The sequence below is a fragment of the Heterodontus francisci genome, chromosome 13, assembly GCF_036365525.1.
Source record: "Heterodontus francisci isolate sHetFra1 chromosome 13, sHetFra1.hap1, whole genome shotgun sequence".
NCBI lineage: Eukaryota > Metazoa > Chordata > Chondrichthyes > Heterodontiformes > Heterodontidae > Heterodontus > Heterodontus francisci.
The window spans coordinates 32643674-32670958 of NC_090383.1; the positions used below are offsets into that span (position 1 = coordinate 32643674).

Here is a 27285-nt window from a genome sequence, read left to right on the forward strand (position 1 = left end):
TTTGGCCATGGCCTGAGTCACCACACATCAGGGGAAATGCTGGGGACCACCTCCTGCAACTTCCCTGTCTCTCTGACCTCTTTTGGTCTCACTATCACTACTGGGGGAGCTACCACCTTCGTCCGTGGAAGTAGATAGATTCTTGTTAGGCAAAGGAATCAAAGGTTATCGGGGGTAGATGGGAGTGTGAAATTCGAGACACAGACAAACTGGCCATGATCTTATTGAATGGCAGAGCAGGCTAGAGGGTCCGAATGGCCTACTTCTGCTCCTAATTCGTACGTTCGTAAAAGTGTGTTTAATCTTCGCTTCATTAAGAGCTCAGCAGGTGGGGCAGCACAGTGGCGCAGTGGTTAGCACCACAGCCTCACAGCTCCAGCAACCAGGGTTCGGTTCTGGGTACTGCCTGTTTGCAAGAGTTACAGAGTTTGCAAGTTCTCCCTGTGACTGAGTGGGTTTCCTCCGGGTGCTCCGGTTTCCTCCCACATGCCAAAGACTTGCAGATTGATAGGCAAGTTGGCCATTGTAAAAAAAAAATTGTCCCTAGTGTACGTAGGTGGTAGGAGAATTGAGGGAAGGTGGGGATGTGAGAGGGGAAAATGGGATTAATGTAGGATTGGTATAAATGGGTGTTTGATGGTCAGCGTGGACTCGGTGGGCCGAAGGGCCTGTTTCAGTGCTGTATCTCTCTATGACTCTATGTATACCATGTAGTTGAGTGTGGAGTTGTTCTATACTTCAGCAGAAAATTAGCTAATCACTGTTTCATACAGGAAATTTGAACATCCTTGCAGCGCTTGTTTCTTGAGTGCTTCCTTGACTATTCTCACAGATCTTTCTGCTGCTCCATTTGATGCCAGATGATATGGAGGAGTGAGGGTATGTTTGATACCATTCTGCTTTATGACATTCTGAAACAAAGCAGAATGAAATTGGGGTCCATTATCTGAGACAAACTCCTCTGGTAAATAATGACAAGCAAAAATGGACCGTAACTTGTCGATTGTCCTTTCAGCCTTGGTTTTTTGAGCCATATGCTTTACTTCAATCCACTTAGAGTCATAGACTCATTTACAGCACAGAAGGAGGCCATTCGGCCCATTGAGTCCATACTGGCTCTCCACAGAGCTATGCTATCAGTCCCACTCCCCGACTCAATCGCTGTAGTCCTACAAGTCTATTTCTCTCAGGTGGCTATCCAACCTCCTCTTGAAGTCATTGATCGTCTCTGTTTCCACCACCCTTGTGGGCAGTGAGTTCCAGGTCATTACCACCCGCTGCATAAAAAAGTTCTTCCTCATATTCCGCCTGCAACTTTTGCCCAAAACTTTCAATCTGTGGACCCTAGTCCTTGTACCGTTTGTTAATGGGAACAGTTTTTCCTTGTCTCACCTCTCTAAACTGTCATAATCTTGTACACTTCTATTAAATCTCCCCTCAATCTCCTTTGTCCTAAGGAGAACAAACCCAACTTTTCAAACCTAACCTTGTAACTAAAAACAAATCCCTGAAACCATTCTGTTAAATCTCCTCTGCAGTCTCTCAAGGACCCTAACATTCTTCCTGAATTGTGGTGACCATTGTATTGGATGCAATACTCCAGTTGGAGCCTAACCAGAGCTTTATAAAGGTTCAGCATAACTTACCCGCTTTTGTACTCAATGCCTCTATTTATGAAGCCTAAGATCCCATATGCTTTACTAACTACTCTCTCAATATGACCTGGCACCTTCAAAGATCTATTCACATGCACCCCCAGGTCCCTCTGTTCCTGCACGCTCTTTAGAACTGTGCCATTAAGTATATATATTGCCTCTCCCTATTCCCTCTGCCAAAATGCATCACCTCACATTTGCCAGTATTAAATTCCATCTGCCACCTCTCTGCCCATTCTGCTAGCCTTTCTATGTCCTGTTGCTGCTAATAAGCACCAATAAATTGTCACTTTCCTTTTCGCAAAAGGCTACATGCACTCTTTGAAATGGACAAGTCTTACCATGACCATGGCTGTAAAGGAGTTTTTGGCAGCCTATTCATGCAGTTTTGACACATGGGGGTACATTTGCTAACCAATAATTCTAGATCACTGTCTAGGCCAAATCAATAAACAAAACTTCTGGCTATAGATTTCATGTCAACTATACCTGTGTGTTCAGTATGGAGTTCTGCCAGAATCTTGTCTCTTAAAGAACTAAGTACTATCACCCTGTGACCCCGGTTAATGCATCACTGTTCACATGACAACTCATTACGTCAATTGTGGAACGGTTTCAGTTCCTCATCTGTACACCAGTCAAACTCTGTCTAACCATTTAAAGTCTGTTCGTGGACTCTTTTTAAAATTAGGTCTTTGAGTTTCAGCTGCACTTTCAGTTGCAGCGATTGGGATTGCAGCTTCACAGCCTTTCATGTGGCAAATATGACAATGTGTCAGCTATTGCATTCTCCTTTGAATTACAATATTCAATGTTTTTGTTGTACTGCGAGAGAAGTACAGCCCACTGCTGCATCCTTGACACTGCCATCGTCTGTATTGCAGCCTTTGGACCCGTGACTAGCTAAAGTTTTTACCCAACAAAAATTGGTGAAACCTTTTGATTCTGAAGATGATTCCAAATGCTTCCTTTTTCTATCTGTGCCTAATTACATTTGCTCTTGGTTAGGGTACACAACACAAATGCTATGGGCTACTCTTAACCATCATCCCTGTCATGACTGATCTCTGCTCCATCTCCATAGTTTGAAGCGTCATTGGCTAGCTTCAGGTATGATTTGTGTCATAATGAACAAGTAGTGCATCACTGGACAAGCTTCTGTTACATGCAATCGAACCATCTTGTGCTTTACACCATTCCCATTTCACATTTTTCTAGAACAACTCATGTTGACGCTGTTGCAAGCTCAGGCAGAAATCACGAGTAATATTGGACCATGCCTAGAAAAGATCTAAGCTCAGACACATCTTTTGGCTTTGGGCCATTGACTATTGCCTTTATTTTATTTATTTATTTAGAGATACAGCACTGAAACAGGCCCTTCGGCCCACCAAGTCTGTGCCGACCATCAACCACCTATTTATACTAATCCTACATTAATCCCATATTCCTACCACATTCCCACCTTCCCTCAATTCCCCTACCACCTACCTACACTAGGGACAATTTATAATGGCCAAATTACCTATCAACCTGCAAGTCTTTTGGCTGTGGGAGGAAACTGGAGCACCCGCGAAAACCCACACGGTCACCGAGAGAACTTGCAAACTCCGCACAGGCAGTACCCAGAATTGGACCCGGGTTGCTGGAGCTGTGAGGCTGCTGTGCTAACCACTGCACCACTGTGCTGCCCATCTTCTCTTTCACTGGATGTAGTACTTTTTCATTGATTTTCAAGCCAAGATACACTACCTCAGATTGCACAAAAGCACACCTGCTCTTTTTCAACTTCACACTGTGGTCATTGAGCTTTTTTAACACTTCGCCCAACACCTGAAGTATCTCTTCCTCCATTGCGGTTGTGATCAACACACCATTCTGATTATGCAAGCAGTACGGCACTTCTTGCAAAATCGTATCCATTGTAGTTTGGAAGATGTTTGGAGAAGACTTCACACCATAGCGCAGCTTCATGTAGGAGTATAACTCCATGTTTGTGTTTATCGTGAGATACTGCTGACTCTCTCGATCCACATTGAGCTGTGCATGAGCGTGGTACAAATCCACAAATCGTGAACAGCTTGGATCTCACTAACTCTGGCAACAAGTCTTGAGAAGTCAGTAGTGGATATTGCTCATCATCCACTGCTTGGTTGAATGTGACTTTGTAGCGGGCAGCCATAAAGACAGGGCTAAAATGTGGCGAGTCGAAGAGACTTAGTAGTTGGCAGGAAAAAAGACAGAGGCGCAAGGGGAGAGCCAACTGTGCAACAGCCCCGACAAACAAATTTCTCTGCAGCACCTGTGGAAGAGCCTGTCACTCTAGAATTGGCCTTTATAGCCACTCCAGGCGCTGCTTCACAAACCACTGACCACCTCCAGGCGCGTATCCATTGTCTCTCGAGATAAGGAGGCCCAAAAGAAAGAAAAAAGAAAGTCCCCACATAGTCTCACAGTTCTGACTGATTTCAGCACTACTACAATGGGGTTGCCCAATCACTGTGATCAGTTTTCACCAGCACACCATTTCTCTCTAGCTTCTTTAGCTCCTCTTCAACTTGGGCTTTGAGAGCCTAAGGAACCGGCCTAGCCTTGCAATATACTGGTTTTGCCTCAGGCCTGATTCGGATGTACGCTTTCACACTGATTATACTTTCATAGCTGTCCTCGAAAATGTTCCTCTAATTATTCAATAGTTGATTAAGCTTTTTGATCGTTTCAACTTGGAAAACATGATTCCAGTCCAACTTCAGCTTACGAAGCCAGACTTTGTACATTAAAATTGGTTTGGTGACATATCTCGCTAGAACAATGGGTAACTAGAAGAACTTGCCCTTATATTGGACACTGCACTCCATTTATCCGCACATTTCTAACACCTCACCAGAGTAGGGTTTCAACTGAAATGTGCAGTCAGTTACAGGTACATCACTGAAGCAGCCCTCATATGTGTCTCCACTCATTACTGAGCAATCCGCAGCTGTATTGATGTGCCTGTTGAAATATTGATGATTTACCAACAGCTTTGTACAAAAGTCTCTGTCATTTGAGTGATTGCTAGTGGCTCCTTTTTGCGTAGGCACTCTGAGTTGACTTCAAGATTGTGAACTCCACCCTTGTTACACCATTACTGCTAGAAGGAGTTCTCTTTCCTACTTTAGCCTTCTCTTGACAAGCAGTTGCAATATGGCCTATCTTTTGGCATTAAACCATTTGGCATTTCTGTACTGACAAGCCTGTGCCGTGTGGTTGCTATTACAGCTATAACAAGGCATTAAACTTTTATCAACAGCACTCTTCTGATCCCCACTTTAGACTTGACAGAAGCCTTTTAACAGTGGCCAGAGGCTGTATTAGTCACTTGCTTAGGACGAAATTCCAGAGCATTCTTTGATACAATCTCCATGGTATTACACAATCTTACACGCTAGCTCAAATGTATGATTTTGGGCTGGACCTTGTTCTCCACCTGACAGCAGGCTTCATGGGTGGGGAGGTGCCTGGAAAATCAGAGTGGCAGTGGCCACCATGGATCCCAACACTGGGATTGCTAGTTCTGATTCTCCTGGGGGTGGGATAGGCCGATGATGGCCTTCCTGCTGAGAGGCCAAATGAGGGCCTCTGCCTGCCGTCGCTGGGATTTTACCAGCAGTGGGGGGGGGGGGGGAATTCCTCCTTCATAGGCAATTAGTGGCCCAGGGAGAATCCCCATCGGGAACCAATTCACCCCCCCAGGAACCACCTCCTACTGGACCGAATGCCCACCCGCCCATTCCCCTTCGCCAGAACTTTCCGGACAGGCGCCAGTGACCCCGCCTCATCTACCTGTGTTCTGGAGTTCCATTGCTGGGCCTGGGTCAGAGACCTCTACACTACCGGCAGTGGCCACTGCTCCCAATAGCACTGCCAATACTGTGGAGTTGCCGGCCATGTGATTGGCTGGCAGCTCTTAGGGGCAGGATCCCTGTCCCCATTAAGTCTTTAAAGGGACGGGGATCCAACATCCTTAAACCTTCACCTCAAAAGACCTGAGGATCACTCTGGGGGGCTGAAGAAATGCAGAGGCGGGGTTTTCCAGCGGCGGCAGGAAGAGCCCCTTATTTGGCCTCAGGCCCATCCCACCGCCAGGAGAGTCAGAATCGGCAATCCCGGAGTTGGGTTCCGTGACGGTCACTGCCACTCTGATTTTCCAGGCACCTCCCCACGCAAGGAGCCCCACCTCCAGCAAAAGAAATCCAGCTCTTTGTGTGTTTAGTAACTTTGATTGGATTCTTTCATCCACCAATCCACACATGAAGCTGTCTCATAATGCACAATCTAAAAATGTACCAAAATATGATAAATTCTTCAGTGCCACAATGTATTTGCCAACTGTTTCGCTACTTTTTTGTTTTCCAGTTCTAAATTTGTAGCTTTCCGCTATCTCTAGTGGCTTAGAATTAAGATGTTCCTCCAACTTGATGATAATTATTTTGAAGGCCACATCTTTTGCCTTGTTGGGAGCAAGAAGGTTTGTTAGCATGTCGTATACCTCTGGGCCAATTTCCATTAGCAAAATTGCTTTCTTGCACTCAAGAATTGCCTTATTCTGAGTCTGGGTCTCTTCACTTTCAAGTTCCTATATCTTATTAGCTCTAAAGAATATGTCCATTTTTACAATGTATGAACTGAATGGTCTGAAGCTCTATCATACATTTCAGTATTTCGGAAGGATAGGCAGGAAGGAAAAGGAAGTGTTGTAGCTTTGTTAGTAAAGGAAGAGATCAGTGCTGTAGTGAGAAATGATATGCACACTGGAGATCAAGACATAGAATCAGTCTGGGTAGAAATAAGAAATTGCAAGGGAAAGAAGTCCCCGGTGGGAGTAACCTATAGGTTCCCAAACAGTAGTGCTGCAGTGGGGCATAGTATAAAGCAGGAAATACTGGGGGCTTGTAAGAAAAGTATGGCAATAATCATGGGTGATTTTAATATGCATATAGGCTGGATTAATCAAATTGGCAAGGGTCACCTTGAGGGAGGGTTCATTGAATGTATTAGAGATTGTTTTTTGGAGCAATATGTTGTGGAACCAACCAGGGAGCAGGCTAATCTAGATTTGGTATTGTGTAATGATGTGGGATTGATTAATGATCTCATAGTAAAGGATCCTCTCGGGAAGAGTGATCATAGCATGCTAGAATTTCACATTCAGTTTGAGGGCAAGAAACTGGAGTCCTACATTAGCGTTCTGGAGTTAAACAAAGGTAATTACATAGGCATAAGGACAGATTTGGCCCTAGTGGACTGGGCAGGAAGACTAAAAGGTAGGACAGTTGTTGAGCTGTGGCAGATGTTTAAGGAAATATTCAATTCCTCCCAACTAAAATATATTCCAGAGAGGAAGAAAGATTCTAAGAGGGGGAAAAATATCCATGGCTAAGCAAGGAAGTTAAGGATAACATAAAGACAAAAACTACAACATACCGTATTGCAAAGGCCAGTGGCAGGCTGGAAGATTGGGAAACTTTTAAAGATCAACAAAGGGTTACTAAAATAGTAATAAAAAGAGCAAAGGTAACTTATGAAAGAAAACTGGCGCAAAATATAAAAACCGATAGCAAAAGCTTCTACACATATATAAAAGGGAAGAGAGTAGCTAAAGTGAATGTTGGTCCTTTGGAGGATGAGACTGGGGAGTTAATAGAAGGGAACACAGAAATGGCAGAGACACTAAATCAGTACATTGCCTCAGTTTTCTCGGTGGAGGACACTAGTACCATCCCAATAGTAACAGGAAATGCAGAGGTTATAGAAAGGGAGTAACTTAGAACAATCATCATCACTAGGGAAAAAGTACTAAGAAAACTATTGGGATTGAAGGTAGACAAGTCCCCAGGGCCTGATGGCCTACATCCTGGGGTCTTAAAGGAAGCAGCAGCGGAGATAGTAGATCCGTTGGTTATAATATTCCAAAATTCCCTGGATGCGGGAAAGGTTCCAGTGGATTGGAAAAAAGCTAATATAATGCCCTTATTCAAAAAGGGAGGGAGGCAGAAAGTAGGAAACTATAGACCAGTTAGTTTAACATCTGCCGTTGGGAAATTGTTAGAATCCATTATTAAGGAAGTAATAACAGGACATTTAGAAAGTCAAAACGCAATCCATCAGAGTCAGCATGGTTTCATGAAGGGTAAATCATGTTTGACTAATTTGCTAGAGTTCTTCGAAGCTGTAACAAGCAAAGTCAATAATGGGATCCTGTAGATGTAGTATATCTGGACTTCCAGAAGGCATTTGATAAGGTGCCGCACAAAAGGTTAATACACAAGGTAAGATCACATGGGGTTAAGGGCAATTTATTAGCTTGGATAGAGGATTGGCTAACCAACAGAAAACAGAGAGTCGGGATAAATGGGTCTTTTTCTGGCTGGCAAGATGTAACTAGTGGGGTGCCACAGGGCTCGGTCCTCGGGCCCCAACTATCTACAATCTATATTAATGACTTGGATGCAGGGATGGAAGGTACTGTAGCCAAATTTGCAGATGACATTAAAATAGATGGGATAGTAAGTTGCAATAAAGAAATAAGAAATTTGCAAATGGATAGGTTGGTGAATGGGCCAAAATTTGGCAGATAGAGTTTAGCGTGGATAAGTGTGAGGTTATCCATTTTGGTCGGAAGAATAGAAAAGCAAATTATTATCTAAATGGAGAGAAACTTCAGAGTGCTTTGGTGCAAAGGGATCTGGGTGTCCTCGTGCATGAATTGCAGAAAACTAGTACACCAGGTAATAAGGAAGGCAAACGGAATTTTGGCAAGTATTGCTAAATGAATAGAGTATAAAAGTAGGGAAGTGTTGCTGCAACTGTACAAGGCATTAGTGAGACCACAGCTGGAGTATTGCGTACAGTTTTGGTCCCCTTACTTGAGGAGGGATGTCGTTACACTGGAGGCAATTCAGAGGAGGTTCACTAGATTAATTCCAGAGATGAGGGGTTTGTTTTATGAAGAGAGATTGAGCAGTTTAGGCCTTTACGCTCTGGAGTTTAGAAGAAAGAGAGGAGATCTAATTGAGGTATATAAGATGATTAAGGGGATTGACAAAGTAGATGTAGAGAGGATGTTTCCTTTTGTGGGGCAATCTAGAACAAGAGATCATAGTTTTAGGATAAGGGGTAGCAGATTTAAAACAGAGATGAGGATAAAGTACTTCTCTCAAAGGGTCGTGAGTCTGTGGAATTCACTACCCCAGAGTGCAGTGGATGCCGGGACATTGAGTAAATTTAAGGAGGAGATAGACAGATTTTTAATTAGAAATGGGTTGAAGGGTTATGGAGAACGGGCAGGAAAGTGGAGTTGAGGCCGAGATGAGATCGGCCTTGATCGTATTGAATAGCGGAGCAGGCTCGAGGGGCTGAATTGCCTGCTCCTGCTCCTAGTTCTTATGTTCTTATACATTCTTAGCCTTGCTGATGTATCCCTGGGTGCAGCCATTTTGTCCCATTTTCAAATGAAACAGTGACCCAGTAAACACTTTCCTGTGCTGTCTGTAACTGTGATACTGAAGCTAAGTCAGCCTAATCAGAACAAATTTACCAAAGCCAGTGTAGTTGATGTAGATGGATACTAGGACCCTGCACAATCCATTTAACTGCAGCTACGTGTGCAGAAACAATGAGGCTCAACACAATCTAGATGAAAATCTTCACCATCTTAGTAGGCAGGTCACTGGGACCTAGCTTATTTTGTTCATCACTGTCATTTGCTGCAAAAGATTTTGCACCTTAATCTTATTCCATTGCCAAAATCTGTCATCTGTCAGGAGGAATTCGTAAAGCAAGACAGACACCAAGATGGCAAGATCACATGTTTTATGATGTCATCACACACTGGTCATGCTCATAATATAGGAATACATTACAGACATAAAAGATTCCATGTAAAAATACTTTGTTACTTAGGAGATAGGATGGGAGCAGGGCCAGGGACAGTTGTGACTAGGGGCTGAAAATGGGCCTGAATTTTTTGTAGGGGTTGGCTTGGAGACGGCAAGGCCAAAAGAAGGGTAGAAAATTGTTGCAAGAGTTGGGGCAGGGTTGGCATGGTTTGGAGCAGGCCTGAATATTTTGTGAACTAGCAAGCGAAACAGCAGGAGAGAATAACACCGGGACCTAATGCAATCAGTGCAAAAAAACACAGGAGTGAGTGGATGTAAAAGACAGCAAAGTGAAGAGGGAGCAGCCGGAAGTAGAGACAATCCAATGGAAGCCAAGAAGTAGGAAAATATTGAACATTTTCACAAAATTATATTTTTATATACATACAAAAATTTAAGATTGAAAAAGTAAATTCCTCTAGATATAGAAAGCAAGAGGAGGCCGAGCTGGAGAAAATGTGATGCAGAGCCACCTTGTGCCCAAACATGGAATTGCAAAATTAACATGCTATAATTCAGAGTTTTTGAGTAATTAGGTTGCTAAAAGTTACTAACCAGCATATTGATTGTTAAAATCTAGCGATTATAAACTAACAAATGACTTATTATCATAAACTAACCTTTAGCTTTATTAGAACCCTTTGTTGTATGATAAAGTGGAAAAACCTAGGAAATAGGGCACAGTATAGACAAAATGTCAAGGCAGAGGGATTCTGGGAGATTATGTCAAGTTTTAAAATTATTTGCAGTAAAAATGTTAGACTGTGGGAACAGACAATGGAGACAGCTTCAGTGTAGATTTGTCTCATAGTGAGATAAGGCATCCTCGAAAAGTAAAAGCATTGAGATAAGGTAACTAACACAAAGACCCTTTTTGAGTACTACTTGCATAAACCCGAGAAGGTTGGCAACCATCACAGAATGATCCTTGGTTGGTTAAGAAAGGCATCCTTTAATACAAGACTGATCATTGTTTGGGAGAGGGGAGGGTTAACTGGAAAGCTGCCAGGTTAAATTGAATCCTGACCTTGCCACTACCTTGCGGCAGAGAATTTTGAACAAAAGCAAGAGAAACTATAAGAGAGAGAGAGAGCCAAAAGCCCGAATACCACAAGCTGCAAGAAAGAGTTGTGCGCTCGGCTGTCCAGTCTCTAATATGGGTAGACTGTTAATTACTGCCTGAGTTTATGACTATGGTTTATGTGAGAACTTAACAAACTTGTCCTTACCTTTATCTCAATAAAGTCAATTCACAATAAGCTTTGTGCTGCCAAGTCTGTTCCCACCTTAGAAGCGGGTATAAAACACCCCTATCTTATCAAATCTTACAACTCTGCATTACAGTTACAGAAATATTTGGTAAAACAGGAAAGACACCAAAAAGAAAAGATTAATCTGAAAGTTTGGATATTTTTTAGCCTCTGCTATAGAATTGTGATATAGTCGTGTAGTGTAGTGCTCATGTTACTAAACTAATCCAGAAAATGCGAGCTGAATTTTCACTTCAGTGGCAGGAAACAGGAGTGGTGACAGTTTCCAGGTCCCGAACCAGCCCCCAGATGGTGTGGGAGGAACATTCATTCTTTGGGATTCTGACCAGGGCTCCCTCTTAATTGGCATGGAAACAGGTTCCTTGTCCAATTAAGGGTGGCAGGTGGGTTTTTGAAGCTGGAGGGCAAATCCAGCTTGAGAGGAGCAGAAGGCTGCAGCAAAGGGTAAGTAACTGAGAAGACGTTTTTACATGATGGGGTGTAGCCCTTGGGCCACAAACCCACCAAGGCCAAAAAGGTCAGAGGAACGGGATCGGGTAAATGGTATGCTGGCGCCGTTATTTTTGGACCCCATCTGCCTCCATTCCCAACTTTGACAGGGCCTGGAAATGTTGTATGATTGCCTTTAAGAGTGATGTCCCTTTAAGATCTTAGTATGCTAAGTACCAAGAGGTAGTTGTGTGACTTGGAGCCAGGGTCACTGTGCTGCTGTAACACTCAACTAGCCAAGGATGACATTCCCAGAAGGTTATACCATAACCAGATCTGGAAGAGTTGTCAAACCACCGAAACAATATATGGACTATTAAGCTTCTGCAAGTGTAAAGTTCATAATCTCTGTATCTGTGTAAATAATTTTGATGTTATGTAATTTTAAGCATTTTTACTTTTAGCATACGAGACTTATCTTTGGAAAGAAAGGGGATGTTGTATGATTGCCTTTAAGAGTGATGTCCGTTTAAGATCGTAGTATACTAATGAGCTAAGCACCAAGAGGTAGTCATGTGACTCAGAGCCAGGGTCACTCTACAACTGTAACACCTAGAGGCAAGTTCCGTAAATAGTTAGCTTTGTACTGTTTATAATAGTTAATTGTAAGAAACCTGTTTGAAATCTTCAATCAGCTGGACTCCACACATCTCAGTTATGTTGCATCAGACAATATAAAAGAACTCATTACAGAAAATTCTGCCTTGTGAGTTCAAATCCCGCCATGGCAGTTTGAGAATTTGAAAACTTTTGAATATGGAAGTAAAAAGCTGGTATCAGTAAAAGTTGGTTCATAGTTGCAAAAACCCAACTGGTTTACAAATGTACTTTAGGAAAGGAAATCTGCCATCCTTACCCAAAAAGGTTACTGCCAGATGAGAGTTCATCAAATTATGAACTGACCAAAAATGCTATCCTCAGGGCACATGAATTAGTACCTGAAGCCTATTGCCAATGGTTTAGAACCCTCAAAAAGAAAGCCAATCAAACATATCTGGAGTTTGAAAGAAGTAAGCAGCTGGCTTTTGACCGGTGGCTGAGGGCTTTAAAAATACAGCTCAGCTATGAGACTCTCAGAGATGTAATCCTGTTAGAGGAATTTTAAAACTCTCTCCCATTCTCAATAAAAACTCATGTCGAGGAGCAGCGGATTCAGGGAGCCCGACAAGTGGTCGTTCTGGCCAATGAATTTGCTTTAATTTATCAGTCAGTTTCCCAGGAGAGAACCTTTTCTAATCACCCCCACAAATCCGAAAAAGACAAAGGGTGGGAAGGTAATATCTGCCCAGGCCGTCCTGGAAGAAAAGGAAAGCAGGAGACACAGGGGGCCCTCCTCCAGCCAAAAAGGAAGGTGCTGTAAGCAAGAGTGAGACCTGGAGACCTGTGTGCTTCCATTGTAATAAAGCAGGGCATTTAAAAGCTGACTGCTAGAAACTAAAGGGGAAACCAGTAGGGTTAATCAGGGCACACCTGCTCAGTGCAGACGGGACCCTGATAGAAAACACAGAACAAGCTGTGGCTTTATTATATTTTTTATTTTATATATACAGCACTGAAACAGGCCCTTCGGCCCACCGAGTCTGTGCTGACCAACAACCACCCATTTATACTAACCCTACAGTAATCTCATATTCCCTACCACCTACCTGAACTAGGGGCAATTTACAACAGTCAATTTACCTGTCACCTGCAAGTCTTTGGCTGTGGGAGGAAACTGGAGCACCCGGCGAAAACCCATGTGGTCACAGGGAGAACTTGCAAACTCCGCACAGGCAGTACCCAGAATCGAACCCAGGTCCCTGGAAACTGTGAGGCTGCGGTGCTAACCACTGCGCCACTGTGCCGCCCTAACTGCAGTAAGAGTGCAACCCAGGAAACTTACTATGGCCAATGCAAGAAAAGTTAATAGGATTCCTGAAAGTTATCAGGGTTTTGTATTGGAAGAGAAAGTAACCCCATATCCTTCGAGTGGGGCAAGAAAGCCCATAGTGATTCTCAGGGACACAGGGGCCACTAGATCCTTTTTACTGGGAAAAGGCCTGACGTTTCCCCCAGAGAGTGCAGTGAACACCAAAATGGTGATGAATGGCATTGGAGGGCAGTGTATGCCTCTACCAGTACACTGGGTGCACCTGGAGTGTGACACAGTATCGGGACCGGTGACTGTAAGGGTTGTCCCTAGTTTGCCTGTGGACGGGGTTGACCTGCTCCTAGGTAATGACCTGGCAAGGATGAAGGTGACAGCCCCCCTAGTAGTGAAAGAAAGACCGCAGGAGGTCAGAGAGACAGGGCGGTGGTAGGAGATGGTCTCCTGCAGAGTCCCTGAATGTGTAGTGGGTCAGGCCATGATCAAACCAGAGGAGACTGCATTGGCACTGCAGGCAAATGACCATGAGATCTGCCTCTCCGAGACTTTCTTTGGAATGTTAGGAGACCCAGGGAACAAATTAAATGGATTTTCCCTAGGTGAGGCTCAGTGATCCAACCCAGTATTGTGAGAGTTGGCACAGGCTGCCCAGTCTGAAAGTGAAGCAGAGGGAGTCCCTGATTGCTACTATTTAAAGAATGAAGTCCTGATGAGGAAATGAAGTTCTCCTCACAGACCCGAGAGCAAGGAGTGGACAGTAGTTCACCAGTTAGTGGTGCCACAGAGGTACCGGGGAGAAATATTAAGAAGGGCCCATGAGACTACAATGGCTGTACATACGAACGACGGCAGTTTAACTGGCCAAAACGCCACAAAGATGTGGTGGAGTACTGCACGAGTTGCCACATGTGCCAAGTTGAGGGGAAACCCGAACCTACAGTGAAGACTGCACCCCTAAATCCTATACCGGTGTTAGGAGGACCCTCCAGCGGAGGGCAAGTGAACTGTAAGGGACCCCCACCGAGAACAAAAGGCACAGGGCTGGCAAAGGTTTAGAAAGAGAAAGTGGGAAAAGTGACCAAGAGGGCAGGTTAAAGGAAGTCCAGGAAGAATCCTAGATGAAAAACCCAAACCAACCCAGAAAAATGTGAAAAGCTAGACCCCACATCCTCCTATGTAAATGCAGGCTAGAAGCACCCCACCAGAGTTGCTAACAGCATTTACAGGAACCTGCAGAGACAAAGAGAGACCTCTAGGGGGCAGAGAAACCGTGAGGGTGATGCTTCACCTAGTTGCAGTGTCACGGTAGAATACAGTTAAGTCTGTACAAATACCTGCAAGTAGGAATGTCCCAGAGAACAAACGGGAGAGTAACAGACACTCCTGCCCCACAGTCAGAGGAAAAGGGAACCACCCATCCCCTGAAGCCAAAAGTCCTTGCATGACTCAGAGAGTTCAGGATAGACCTGCCCCCTACTAACTCTCCTGAGGAAAATAAGGGGGAAATTAAAGCAGTCTTGGCACCCAGAACAGACCATTTTTAATGAGCTTCAAGATTGGTGAATGAATGGAAATGAATGAGAGAAATGTATGGTTTCTTTCTGTATCTTATATTTCTCTCAAACTCTGTAATGAAATGCGCCGTTTTCTTCAAATCGCATTTCATTCCCCTGGGTGTGGAGGTGTCAGGCAAAGCCCCCACTTGCCAAGATTGAGGCGCACATGATTTCACCACATGAACATTAAAACTTAAAATTGTAAGCCCCTGACTGGAAAGACATTTCCATGGTAACCGGCAGTGTTGGAACAAGGAACAAAGGGCAATGCCCGGACTCATTCAACCAACAATGAACTTTTGGTTACCAAATGTTGAAGGTGGGGGGAGCTAGTATTCCAGAGACTGCTGAGGTACAATCCACATACCTTGCAGGAGAGACTGTTCCATATAAGGAGCTAGTCACATGACTAACATGCTGGGCAACCTGGGAGATTATTTGAATTTGAACTCCCAACAAAGGAATTGGAACAGAGAACGTCACGTGCTCATGGACTGAGAACATCTCCTCTCCTGTCTGCCTGCTTTCCCACAGACCTGAATCTTGTGAAGACATGTAAATTCAAAGAGAGAACTGTCTCCTACGTGAATAAGGTTTACAAAGACTACTGGACCCCAACAAAACGCAAGATCATATCTTCAATCAAGAACTACAACAAGCTTGAGAAACAGTAACAGGATATTGCCTCAAACTGTTCTACTTATCTTTTCTTCTGCTTTTTTCTATCCCTATTTGCATGTGTGTATCGCATGTGTATGCTAGCATGGGCGCGTCATATATCCATAGGCATGAACTGTATTAGTGTTTAAGTTTTAAGAAAATGTCATCTTTCATCTTTAAACCTGAGAAAACCTGTGTGAATTGGTTTCTTTGTCTTATAGTTGGAAAACTGTGAACAAGGATTCACAAAAAAGGGAGTTCAAAACACAGTGTGTTTAAAATAAAACCCTGTTACAATCAGACCAGATAAAGATACCTTTCGCAACTGGTTGTAACATGGCCCTTTGCATTTTAAATGTGCAGTGAGAGCTGTAAGCCCTTTAAAAATGATGCTGGTGCCTGTGCATTGGCGTCGGACACCGTTGCCTGCACCGGCTGCCTGCTCCCTCCAAGTCATCACGGGGGACGCGCGCCGCTGCCATGCTAATGGGTCGCCGCGTTTGAAATCGTGGCAGCTCCATGACGTGGTGCCCGTACACGCAAGCTGCATTTTTTTTACATCCGCCGCCTACTTCGGTGGCGGATTCTTAAAATGCAGCCCCTTGTGTCTAACAAATCAACATCAGTAGCCTTGTATGCAATTTCAAAACTCCAGCCATATGGTGAAGCCTGCATCCTCCGATCTCCTGATTCTGGATTACTGCTTGTCTCTGCACTATTTGGTCTGCCATTGGTCCTCTGTAACTGTCTTCCAAAACCACTTTACCCTGATACTTCTCTCTGCTTGCCTTCAAAAAACTCCTCAAAATCTACTCTTCGACTGTGCACTCAATTTCCACTGACTTCCTGCTCGATATTCATCCCCTCCCTCACTGTTGTAAATCTGCTTGAGACATTCTTTTACAAAGAACACTCACAAAGCTGCATTATGCCAATAGGTCATAGAGTAGAACCATACAGCACAGAAGGAGGCCATTCAGCTCATCATGTCTATGCTGTCTCTTTGAATTTTCTCCCCATAACTCTGCAAATTAGTCCTCTTCAAGAACATGTCCAATTGCCTTTTAAAAGTCCCAATGGAATCTGATTCCCCCAGTTTTTCAGGTAGTGCATTTCAAATGTTAACAACCCTCTGAAGAAATTTCTTCCCATTTCCCATCTAGTTCTTTTGACAAGCATTTTAAATCTATGACCTCTGGTTACCGACCCACTTGACAGAGGAAATCATTTCTTCCTACTTGTTCTATCAAAATCCCTAATCATTTTGAATACAATCTCCCCTTAACCTTGCCCTGCACTAAGGAGAACAATCCCATCTTCTCCACATCACTGAACTCCATCATGACTGGTATCATCCTGATAAACCTTCTCTATACCTTTTCCAGGGCCTTGACATTATTCCTAAAGTTTAGTGACCAGATTTTTACACAATATTCCAGCTGAGGCCTAACCAGAGATTTGTAAACTTGTAGACTTCCTTGTTTTTGTATTCAAAGCCCCTATTTACAAAGCCAAGTGTCCCATACACTTTCTTAACTCCTTATCAACTTGCCTTGCCACCTTCAAAGATTTGTAAATGTGCACCCCCAGAGCCCTCTGCTCTTGCACCCCTCTTCAAAATAGTACAATCTAGACTATACTGCCTTTCCATGTTGTCTCTTCCAAAGTGCATCATTTCACAGTTATCTGCATTAAATTGTATCTGCTATATGTCTGCCCATTTCACTGGTCTGTCTATGTCAAGGTTGTCCAACCTATTCAGGCGGAGGGCTACATTGCGATTTTTACTCAGCCTGAGGGAAACGGTGAGCAAATTTCGAAATATAAAGGCATTAAAAATGTATCTTACTAAAAAACAACAACAACAAATGTGCATTTATGTGATGAAGCTTTAAATGAGAAGACTAATTTATTGACTTACTTTCTTGTCACTCTATTGAAAACTGATTTGGTGACATACCTGACATTGTTTTAGCTTTAATAAGGAGTCAATCTCCGCCCGCATACTTGATGTAGCGATGCAGAGTACTCTGGATAAATGTCCATCTTTCAGGAGAGACCTTGATCTCTCTCCCCCCTCTCTCCGTGGTGTGTGTGTGTGTGTGTGTGTGTGTGCGTGTCTTGCTCTCTTACCCCCCGCCCTCCCTCCCTCCCCTCTAGGACTAGGGGACACAGATTGAAAGTTTTGTGCCAAAGATGCAGGGGGAATATGAGGAAGCACTTTTTTTACGCAGCCGGTGGTGATGATCTGGAACTCACTGCTCACAAGTTGGTGGAACTGGAGACGAGCAATAACTTCAGGAGGAAGTTGGATGGCCACCTGAGAGAAATAGACTTGCAGGGCTACGGGGATCGAGCCATGGAGTGGGACTGACTGCAGAGCTCTGTGGAGAGCCAGCACGGACTTGATGGATGGAATGGCCTCCTTCTGTGCCGTAAGTAAATGACTCTTTGACTCGGTCTCCCCCCCTCTGTCTGTCTGTCTCCCTCTGCCCCCTCTCTGTCCCTCTCCACCCCCTCTCTCTCTGTATCTCTCCACCCCTCTCTCTCTCTGTATCTCACCACCCCTCTCTCTCCCTGTCCCTCTCCACCCCCTCTCTCTCTGTATCTCTCCACCCCTCTCTCTCTCTCTATCTCTCCACCCCTCTCTCTCTCTCTATCTCTCCACCCCTCTCTCTCTCTATCTCTCCACCTCTCTCTCTCTCTATCTCTCCACCCCTCTCTCTCTCTATCTCTCCACCCCTCTCTCTCTGTCCCTCTCCACCCCCTCTCTCACTGTCTCTCCACCCTCTCTCTCTGTATCTCTCCATCCCTCTCTCTCTGTCCCTCTCCACCCCCTCTCTCTCTATCTCTCCACCCCTCTCTCTGTATCTCTCCACCCCCTCTCTCTCTATCTCTCCACCCCTCTTGCTCTGTATCTCTCCACCCCCTCTCTCTCTGTATCTCTCCACCCCACCCTCTCTCTGTATCTCTCCACCCCCTCTCTCTCTGTATCTCTCCACCCCTCTCTCTATCTCTCCACCACTCTCTCTATCTCTCCACCCCTCTCTCTATCTCTCCACCCCCTCTCTCTATCGCTCCACCCCCTCTCTCTCTCTCTATCTCTCCACCCCTCTCTCTCTGTCCCTCTCCACCCCCTCTCTCTCTGTCCCTCTCCACCCCCTCTCTCTCTGTTTCTCTCCACCCCCTCTCTCTCTGTATCTCTCCACCCCCTCTCTCTCTGTTTCTCTCCACCCCCTCTCTCTCTGTTTCTCTCCACCCCCTCTCTCTCTGTATCTCTCCACCCCCTCTCTCTGTATCTCTCCACCCCCTCTCTCTCTGTATCTCTCCACCCCCTCTCTCTCTGTATCTCTCCACCCCCTCTCTCTGTATCTCTCCACCCCCTCTCTCTCTGTATCTCTCCACCCCCTCTCTCTCTGTATCTCTCCACCCAACTTACCAACTTAATAGAATTCTTTGAGGAAGTGACAAAGTTGATTGATGAGGGAAGGGCTGTAGATGTCATATACATGGACTTCAGTAAGGCGTTTGATAAGGTTCCCCATGGTAGGCTGATGGAGAAAGTGAAGTCGCATGGGGTCCAGGGTGTACTAGCTAGATGGATAAAGAACTGGCTGGGCAACAGGAGACAGAGAGTAGCAGTGGAAGGGAGTTTCTCAAAATGGAGACGTGTGACCAGTGGTGTTCCACAGGGATCCGTGCTGGGACCACTGTTGTTTGTGATATACATAAATGATTTGGAGGAAAGTATAGGTGGTCTGATTAGCAAGTTTGCAGACGACACTAAGATTGGTGGAGTAGCAGATAGTGAAGGGGACTGTCAGAGAATACAGCAGAATATAGATAGATTGGAGAGTTGGGCAGAGAAATGGCAGATGGAGTTCAATCAGGGCAAATGCGAGGTGATGCATTTTGGAAGATCCAATTCAAGAGTAAACTATACAGTAAATGGAAAAGTCCTGGGGAAAATTGATGTACAGAGAGATTTGGGTGTTCAGGTGCATTGTTCCCTGAAGGTGGCAACGCAGGTCAATAGAGTGGTCAAGAAGGCATACGGCATGCTTTCCTTCATCGGACGGGGTATTGAGTACAAGAGTTGGCAGGTCATGTTACAGTTGTATAGGACTTTGGTTCGGCCACATTTGGAATACTGTGTGCAGTTCTGGTCGCCACATTACCAAAAGGATGTAGATGCTTTGGGGAGGGTGCAGAGGAGGTTCACCAGGATGTTGCCTGGTATGGAGGGCGCTAGCTATGAAGAGAGGTTGAGTAGATTAGGATTATTTTCATTAGAAAGACGGAGGTTGAGGGGGGACCTGATTGAGGTGTACAAAATCATGAGAGGTATAGACAGGGTGGATAGCAAGAAGCTTTTTCCCAGAGTGGGGAATTCAATTACTAGGGGTCACGAGTTCAAAGTGAGAGGGGAAAGGTTTAGGGGTGATATGCATGGAAAGTTCTTTACGCAGAGGGTGGTGGGTGCCTGGAACGCGTTGCCAGCAGAGGTGGTAGAAGCGGGCACGATAGCGTCTTTTAAGATGTATCTAGACAGTTACATGAATGGGCAGGAAGCAAAGAGATACAGACCCTTAGAAAATAGGCGACATGTTTAGATAGAGGTTCTGGATCGGCGCAGGCTTGGAGGGCCGAAGGGCCTGTTCCTGTGCTGTAATTTTCTTTGTTCTTTGTTCTTTGTACCCCTCTCTCTCTGTATCTTTCCACCCCCTCTCTGTATCTCTCCACCCCCTCTCTCTCTGTATCTCTTCACCCCCTCTCTCTCTCTGTATCTATCTACCCCTCTCTCTCTGTATCTCTCCACCCCTCTCTGTATCTCTCTAACCCCCTCTCTCTCTCTGTATCTCTTTACCCCCCCTCTCTCTCTCTGTATCTCTCCACCCCCTCTCTCTCTGTATCTCTCTACCCCCCCTCTCGGTCTGTATCTCTCCACCCCTCTCTCTGTATCTCTCCACCCCTCTCTCTGTATCTCTCCACCCCCTCTCTCTCTCTGTATCTCTCCACCCCCTCTCTCTCTCTGTATCTCTCCACCCCCTCTCTCTCTCTGTATCTCTCCACCCCTCTCTCTCTCTGTATCTCTCCACCCCCTCTCTCTCTCTCTGTATCTCTCCACCCCCTCTCTCTCTCTCTGTATCTCTCCAACCCTCTCTCTGTATCTCTCCACCCCTCTCTCTGTATCTCTCCACCCCCTCTCTCTCTCTGTATCTCTCCACCCCTCTCTCTGTATCTCTCCACCCCCTCTCTCTCTCTCTGTATCTCTCCACCCCCTCTCTCTGTATCTCTCCACCCCTCTCTCTGTATCTCTCCACCCCCTCTCTCTCTCTCTGTATCTCTCCACCCCTCTCGCTGTATCTCTCCACCCCCTCTCTCTCTCTCTGTATCTCTCCACCCCTCTCTCTGTATCTCTCCACCCCCTCTCTCTCTCTCTCTGTATCTCTCCACCCTCTCTCTCTATCTCTCCACCCCTCTCTCTCTGTTTCTCTCCACCCCTCTCTCTGTATCTCTCCACCCCCTCTCTCTGTATCTCTCCACCCCATCTCTCTGTATCTCTCCACCCCCTCTCTCTGTATCTCTCCACCCCCTCTCTCTACCCCACCATGTCTCCAGTGTTCCCCGCTCAGTATTCTCCCTCTGCCCCCTTCTCTCTCTCTCTTCTCCTCCTCTCTCTGACAGTTGCAGAGAGTGGAACGCTCTTTTAAAGGTCTTTTAGAAGTCAGTTCTTTTAAAAAAGACAGTTGTCAGTTTCAGAGCCGACAGCTGCTGACATCGGGAACAGTCGTTTCCCAACAGACTCGGGTTTTCCAGCCGGCGTTCAAAATAAAAACTGTCCCTTTGATACCATGTGCTTCTATTCTCCGAGTAAGTCTGTTATGTGGTATTTTATAACTTTATGCCGTTTGAAAGTCCACTAGTGTTAAATGGGTTAGATCCAAAAAATAGACACAAGCATCACAATGTTATGGGGGACTTTAACTTTCCAAATATCGACTGGAAATACTATAGTTCGAGTACTTTAGATGGGTCAGTTTTTGTCCAGTGTGTGCAGGAGGGTTTTCTGACACAGTATGTAGACAGGCCAACCAGGGGCGATGCCACATTGGATTTGGTACTGGGAAATGAACCCGGCCAGGTGTTAGATTTAGATGTAGGTGAGCACTTTGGTGATAGTGATCACAATTCGGTTAGGTTTACCTTAGCGATGGGCAGGGACAGGTATATACCGCAGGGCAAGAATTATAACTGGGGGAAAGGAAATTATGATGCGATTAGGCAAGATTTAGGATGCGTAGGATGGGGAAGGAAACTGCAGGGGATGGGAACAATCGAAATGTGGAACTTATTCAAGGAGCAGCTACTGCGTGTCCTTGATAAGTATGTACCTGTGAGGCAGGGAGGAAGTTGTCGTGCGAGGGAGCCGTGGTTTACTAAAGAAGTTGAAGCGCTTGTCAAGAGGAAGAAGAAGGCTTATGTGAGGATGAGACGTGAAGGCTCAGTTAGGGCGCTTGAGAGTTACAAGCTAGCCAGGAAGGATCTAAAGGGAGAGCTAAGAAGAGCAAGGAGAGGACACGAGAAGTCATTGGTGGATCGGATCAGGGAAAACCCTAAGGCTTTCTATAGGTATATCAGGAATAAAAGAATGACTAGAGTTAGATTAGGGCCAATCAAGGATAGTAGTGGGAAGTTGTGTGTGGAATCAGAGGAGATAGGGAAAGTGTTAAATGAATATTTTGCGTCAGTATTTACAGTAGAGAAAGAAAATGTCGTTGAGAATACTGAGATTCAGGCTACGAGGCTAGATGGGATTGAGGTTCACAAGGAGGAGGTGTTAGCAATTTTGGAAAGTGTGAAAATAGATAAGTCCCCTGGGCCAGATGGGATTTATCCTAGGATTCTCTGGGAAGCTAGGGAGGAGATTGCAGAGCCTTTGTCCTTGATCTTTATGTCGTCATTGTCGACAGGAATAGTGCCGGAAGACTGGAGGATTGCAAATGTTGTCCCCTTGTTCAAGAAGGGGAGTAGAGACAGCCCTGGTAATTATAGACCTGTGAGCCTTACTTCGGTTGTGGGTAAAATGTTGGAAAAGGTTATAAGAGACAGGATTTATAATCATCTTGAAAAGAATAAGTACATTAGAGATAGTCAGCACGGTTTTGTGACGGGTAGGTCGTGCCTCACAAACCTTACTGAGTTTTTCGAGAAGGTGACCAAACAGGTGGATGAGGGTAAAGCAGTGGATGTGGTGTATATGGATTTCAGTAAGGCGTTTGATAAGGTTCCCCACGGTAGGCTATTGCAGAAAATACGGAAGTATGGGGTTGAAGGTGATTTAGAGCTTTGGATCAGAAATTGGCTAGCTGAAAGAAGACAGAGGGTGGTGGTTGATGGCAAATGTTCATCCTGGAGTTTAGTTACTAGTGGTGTACCGCAAGGATCTGTTTTGGGGCCACTGCTGTTTGTCATTTTTATAAATGACCTGGAAGAGGGTGTAGAAGGGTGGGTTAGTAAATTTGCAGATGACACTAAGGTCGGTGGAGTTGTGGATAGTGCCGAAGGATGTTGTAGGGTACAGAGAGACATAGATAGGCTGCAGAGCTGGGCTGAGAGATGGCAAATGGAGTTTAATGCGGAAAAGTGTGAGGTGATTCACTTTGGATGGAGTAACAGGAATGCAGAGTACTGGGCTAATGGGAAGATTCTTGGTAGTGTAGATGAACAGAGAGATCTTGGTGTCCAGGTGCATAAATCCCTGAAGGTTGCTAACCAGGTTAATAGGGCTGTTAAGAAGGCATATGGTGTGTTAGCTTTTATTAGTAGGGGGGTCGAGTTTCGGAGCCACGAGGTCATGCTGCAGCTGTACAAAACTCTGGTGAGACCGCACCTGGAGTATTGCGTGCAGTTCTGGTCACCGCATTATAGGAAGGATGTGGAAGCTATGGAAAGGGTGCAGAGGAGATTTACTAGGATGTTGCCTGGTATGGAGGGAAGGTCTTACGAGGAAAGGCTGAGGGACTTGAGGTTGTTTTCGTTGGAGAGAAGGAGGAGGAGAGGTGACTTAATAGAGACATATAAGATAATCAGAGGGTTAGATAGGGTGGATAGTGAGCGTCTTTTTCCTCGGATGGTGATGGCAAACACGAGGGGACATAGCTTCAAGTTGAGGGGTGATAGATATAGGACAGATGTCAGAGGTAGTTTCTTTACTCAGAGTAGTAGGGGCGTGGAACGCCCTGCCTGCAGCAGTAGTAGATTCGCCAACTTTAAGGGCATTTAAGTGGACATTGGATAGACACATGGATGAAAATGGAATAGTGTAGGTCAGATGGTTTCACAGGTCGGCGCAACATCGAGGGCCGAAGGGCCTGTACTGCGCTGTAATGTTCTAATTCTAATTCTAAATGCACAATGTTGAGCCAAATTTATGCTGCCTGCAAATGATAATGATCTCAGCCTCCAGCCACAGCTCCCCGTGCTGTTCATTGACTGCATGCGGTCCAATATCATTCCTAATTTGAAATACTTAAAGCTAGCTTGCGCTATTTAAAGCTAGCCTGCATCTCTTAAAAGAGAGGCGCATTGTGACTCATACTGGGAATAGTTCTACAACTGAATCTGACCTGGCAAAGAGAGAAAAATGGCTGAGCATGGGAGACAGCAGACCCATACGTTTTCTGACACTGTACTGGAGGTTTTGGTGGAGCATGTAGAAAAGTGGAGAAATGTCCTGTTTTGCAGGGGTAGGGAGGCCCATCGGACATGGTGATGAGAAGATACTGGGAACAGATAGCTGCTGGGGTTAATCCAGGATTGCAGCCCCAAGAACCTGAATGCAGCGCTGAATGTATTTTATTGACTTCGCATGGATGGTCAAGGTCAGTAAATGCAGCTTTAAATGCCATATCCTACTAACTGCACCACTCGCCTCAGCCATTGCTCAACTCACCATACCAGCATCATTCACCTACCAACAATCTCTATCAATCAGGACTCATACCTAGCATTTATGCCTCACCTCACTCTCACATACTTGGCATTGTGGCAAGCCTCACACGCACATCTCACAGCTTGCACACAGCTATACAAACATGACAGCCAAATTTCTCAAACTAATTCACTTCCCTTTTTTTTTGAGAAGGTGGCGCACAACAGGAGGCAGTGGGGACTAACCAGAGGAAGAGAGGCATGTCTGCATGTTCTAACCCCATGGAGAAGATCGTGTTGGCCATTATGGGAAGGGCCATTGCTGAACCCATGGCCACCGGCAGGGCTGAAACTATTGAAGATGAGGATATCCGTATATGTAATCCTCCTTCTCTCATCCCACTTCTCCCTCATCTGTAACTCTCTTCTGACTTACAAGCTGCTGATGGCCTAAGCATATACCTCTTACTTCCTGCTTTTCCCTCACCATAATCCAAGCCTTGTCCCTTTTACATTTCACATTTCCAATAATTGCAACCTGCCAAGGCAGTAGTGGAAGAGCAAGAAGACAATAAGATGAAGACACACCGTCACTTGATTTTGTCACAGTCACAGCCACTGACCCAGATATTGATACTGTGTGTATCTTAGAGGATAGCATAGAGACAGGTCACATGGTGAGATACCAAGCATATGTGCACTGCAGCCACAGCAGGAGAAAAGCATAGTGCAAGTGCCAGCTCATCAGAAGGCAAGGTTTCATACCAGTTCTGCTGCACCAGACTCAGTTGACGACTTCAATGGGCCATGCTACAGAAAATTCTGATGGGTGGACACACCAAATCTGTCTTTTGGGAAGCCTGCCAGAAAAGCTACATTCAATATCAAGGGCATGGAGTAGTGCGGCACCAACCTGGCACAGTGCTTTGTGCAGAGCATAGAGCACGTCCTTTCCAATATGGAACATGTGGCCAATTCAATCAACGCATTTGTGGAACCAACTATGCTGCAGCATCTGATGACGTCTCAGCTATCATTGTAGCAAAAACAGCAGCCACCAAAAATATGAGTGCTGCAATGGAAGCTCAGACTGCTGCCATAATTTCTCTGGATATCGGTGTTCAAAGGAGCTTCCAAATTGTCACTGTTCTAAACAGATTACTAGAATTGTTGTGGTGCTACCTTGGGAGAGTGGTTCCCTGGAGCACGAACATGCTTTGCTCTCTCTGGAGGACAGCATTTGTGCTCACACCTCTGCCAGTCCACCAGTGCCTTGCTGTTGCCAGTCAGCTAGCCAGCTAGCTAGCCAGTCCAGACAGCCGCAGCCCAGGCCAAGATGGTGTGGTCTGAAGCCGAGCCACCTAAGGCCCAGAGCTGCTTGGGGTCTTCCTCCAAGTCCTCTGCAGTGTCCTCCACTGAAAGTCACCATGCTGCAGCCGCTGGGGTAGCACTTTGGAGAAGAACTGGGACAGGTAAAGGCACAAGGAAGACAGGCACTAAGGGAATGCACAAAGGTGATTTGTTTTTTTTGTATGCAATATGATATGAATTAAGTTATAAATTTGAATTTAATGTGGAGTCTTTAGTTGCTGGTAAGTCCTACTATTCGTTGGGGCCCAGTTCATGCTTCAAATTGTTTCTCTTGAGGTTTACGTGTCTTCTGTGGGTCCAGTGGCTTGGGAGAAAGCGAGAGAGAGACAGCCAGGAGAGGGGCTTCCTGGTTCCAGCTTCAGTTGCAATACTGCCTTCTGTTCCTTTTCTGTGTGGCACAAATAAAAACCCAAGTTGGCCAGCAGGTCAGTCATGTGACTAACTGGCTTAACTACTTCTGCGTTTGTGGATTGTATTATCGTAGCAGGCCCTGAAATGTGCTTCCTTACACCTTCAATGTCTGGTGATCAAAATCCATTTGGGTTAATTGGAGCAGAGAATAGTCCTTTGTCTCCACAAGCAGCGTCTCTTAGTATGCAAATGTGCTTCCAGCCAAAATGTCTGGTGATCTCTTTAACAGTTTAAAATGAATGTTCATATGATGAAATTAATATGTCTCATTCTTGGGGTCTGCATGACACTGTAGATTTTTGAAACTTTAAGCAACTACAGAAAGCACCCAAAACATGTAGAATTGCACCAACAGCTAGAAGAAATAAACTAGCAACTTACCTGTAAATAGTCGATGATCCCTTGTGGTGGGTGGGGGTGAACATATGTTTGTCACATCTCAGGCTGAAAGAAGCACATTGAATTCACAGATTTAACTTTAACAAAGATTTAGAAAGCTTTAATGGAGGCTTCTTACTGCTGCTACATTTGCGATCTGACCTTGCACCCCCCCCCCAGGTCAGGTGACTCCCCATAGTACAGAGTGTTCCTTTCCGCTTCTCAGTCAAATACCATATAGTAGCTAATGCTCAAGCCCACGTACACACACAATCAGCCATCATGATATCCCTCCCTTATCAGATCAAAACATGTCTACGATTTTCTTGCTTGGTGTATGTGGCTTAGACTCCACCGCTTATCAAACATACTGTAATAAATTCTGCAAACAAACATAACAAATCATTATTTTCCCATCCCCCAATAACAATGACATTAACCGTTTGCCCTTTCCCCTGTGAGAAACGTAGCCCACTTAATAATAATTTACACCAAGTCAAACTCTGAAGAAGTAAGTTTATTTAACGTTCTTGCAAGATCGGGTGTCCTTCAAGCAGGCACACTGATCAACATATTCAGTTCATGTTTATACAATACAAATCCATTTTTCCACGCCTTTAGTTTACATTATTGGTTATAACATATTATGACACTAACCTATCCTATAGTTGCTACAGTCTCCTCCTCTGTTTACTTCTCCCCCTACTCTAACTTTCTAGCCCCTAACTCTTGTTGTTGTTTTACCTTATTTGGCTCTCCATTGTGTGTTTTAAC

At 45.0% G+C, this 27285-nt stretch overlaps 1 protein-coding gene across 1 annotated transcript in view; it reads right to left on the bottom strand.

The window, feature by feature from the left end:
• Positions 1-26640, bottom strand: part of LOC137376770 (diacylglycerol kinase beta-like) — a 68802-nt gene extending 42162 nt beyond the window's left edge. Inside the window, exon 1 of the transcript XR_010976295.1 lies at positions 26515-26640. The gene's annotated coding sequence lies outside the window, so the exon portion shown is untranslated. The remainder of the gene's footprint in view (positions 1-26514) is intronic.
• Positions 26641-27285: the final 645 nt, after the last annotated feature.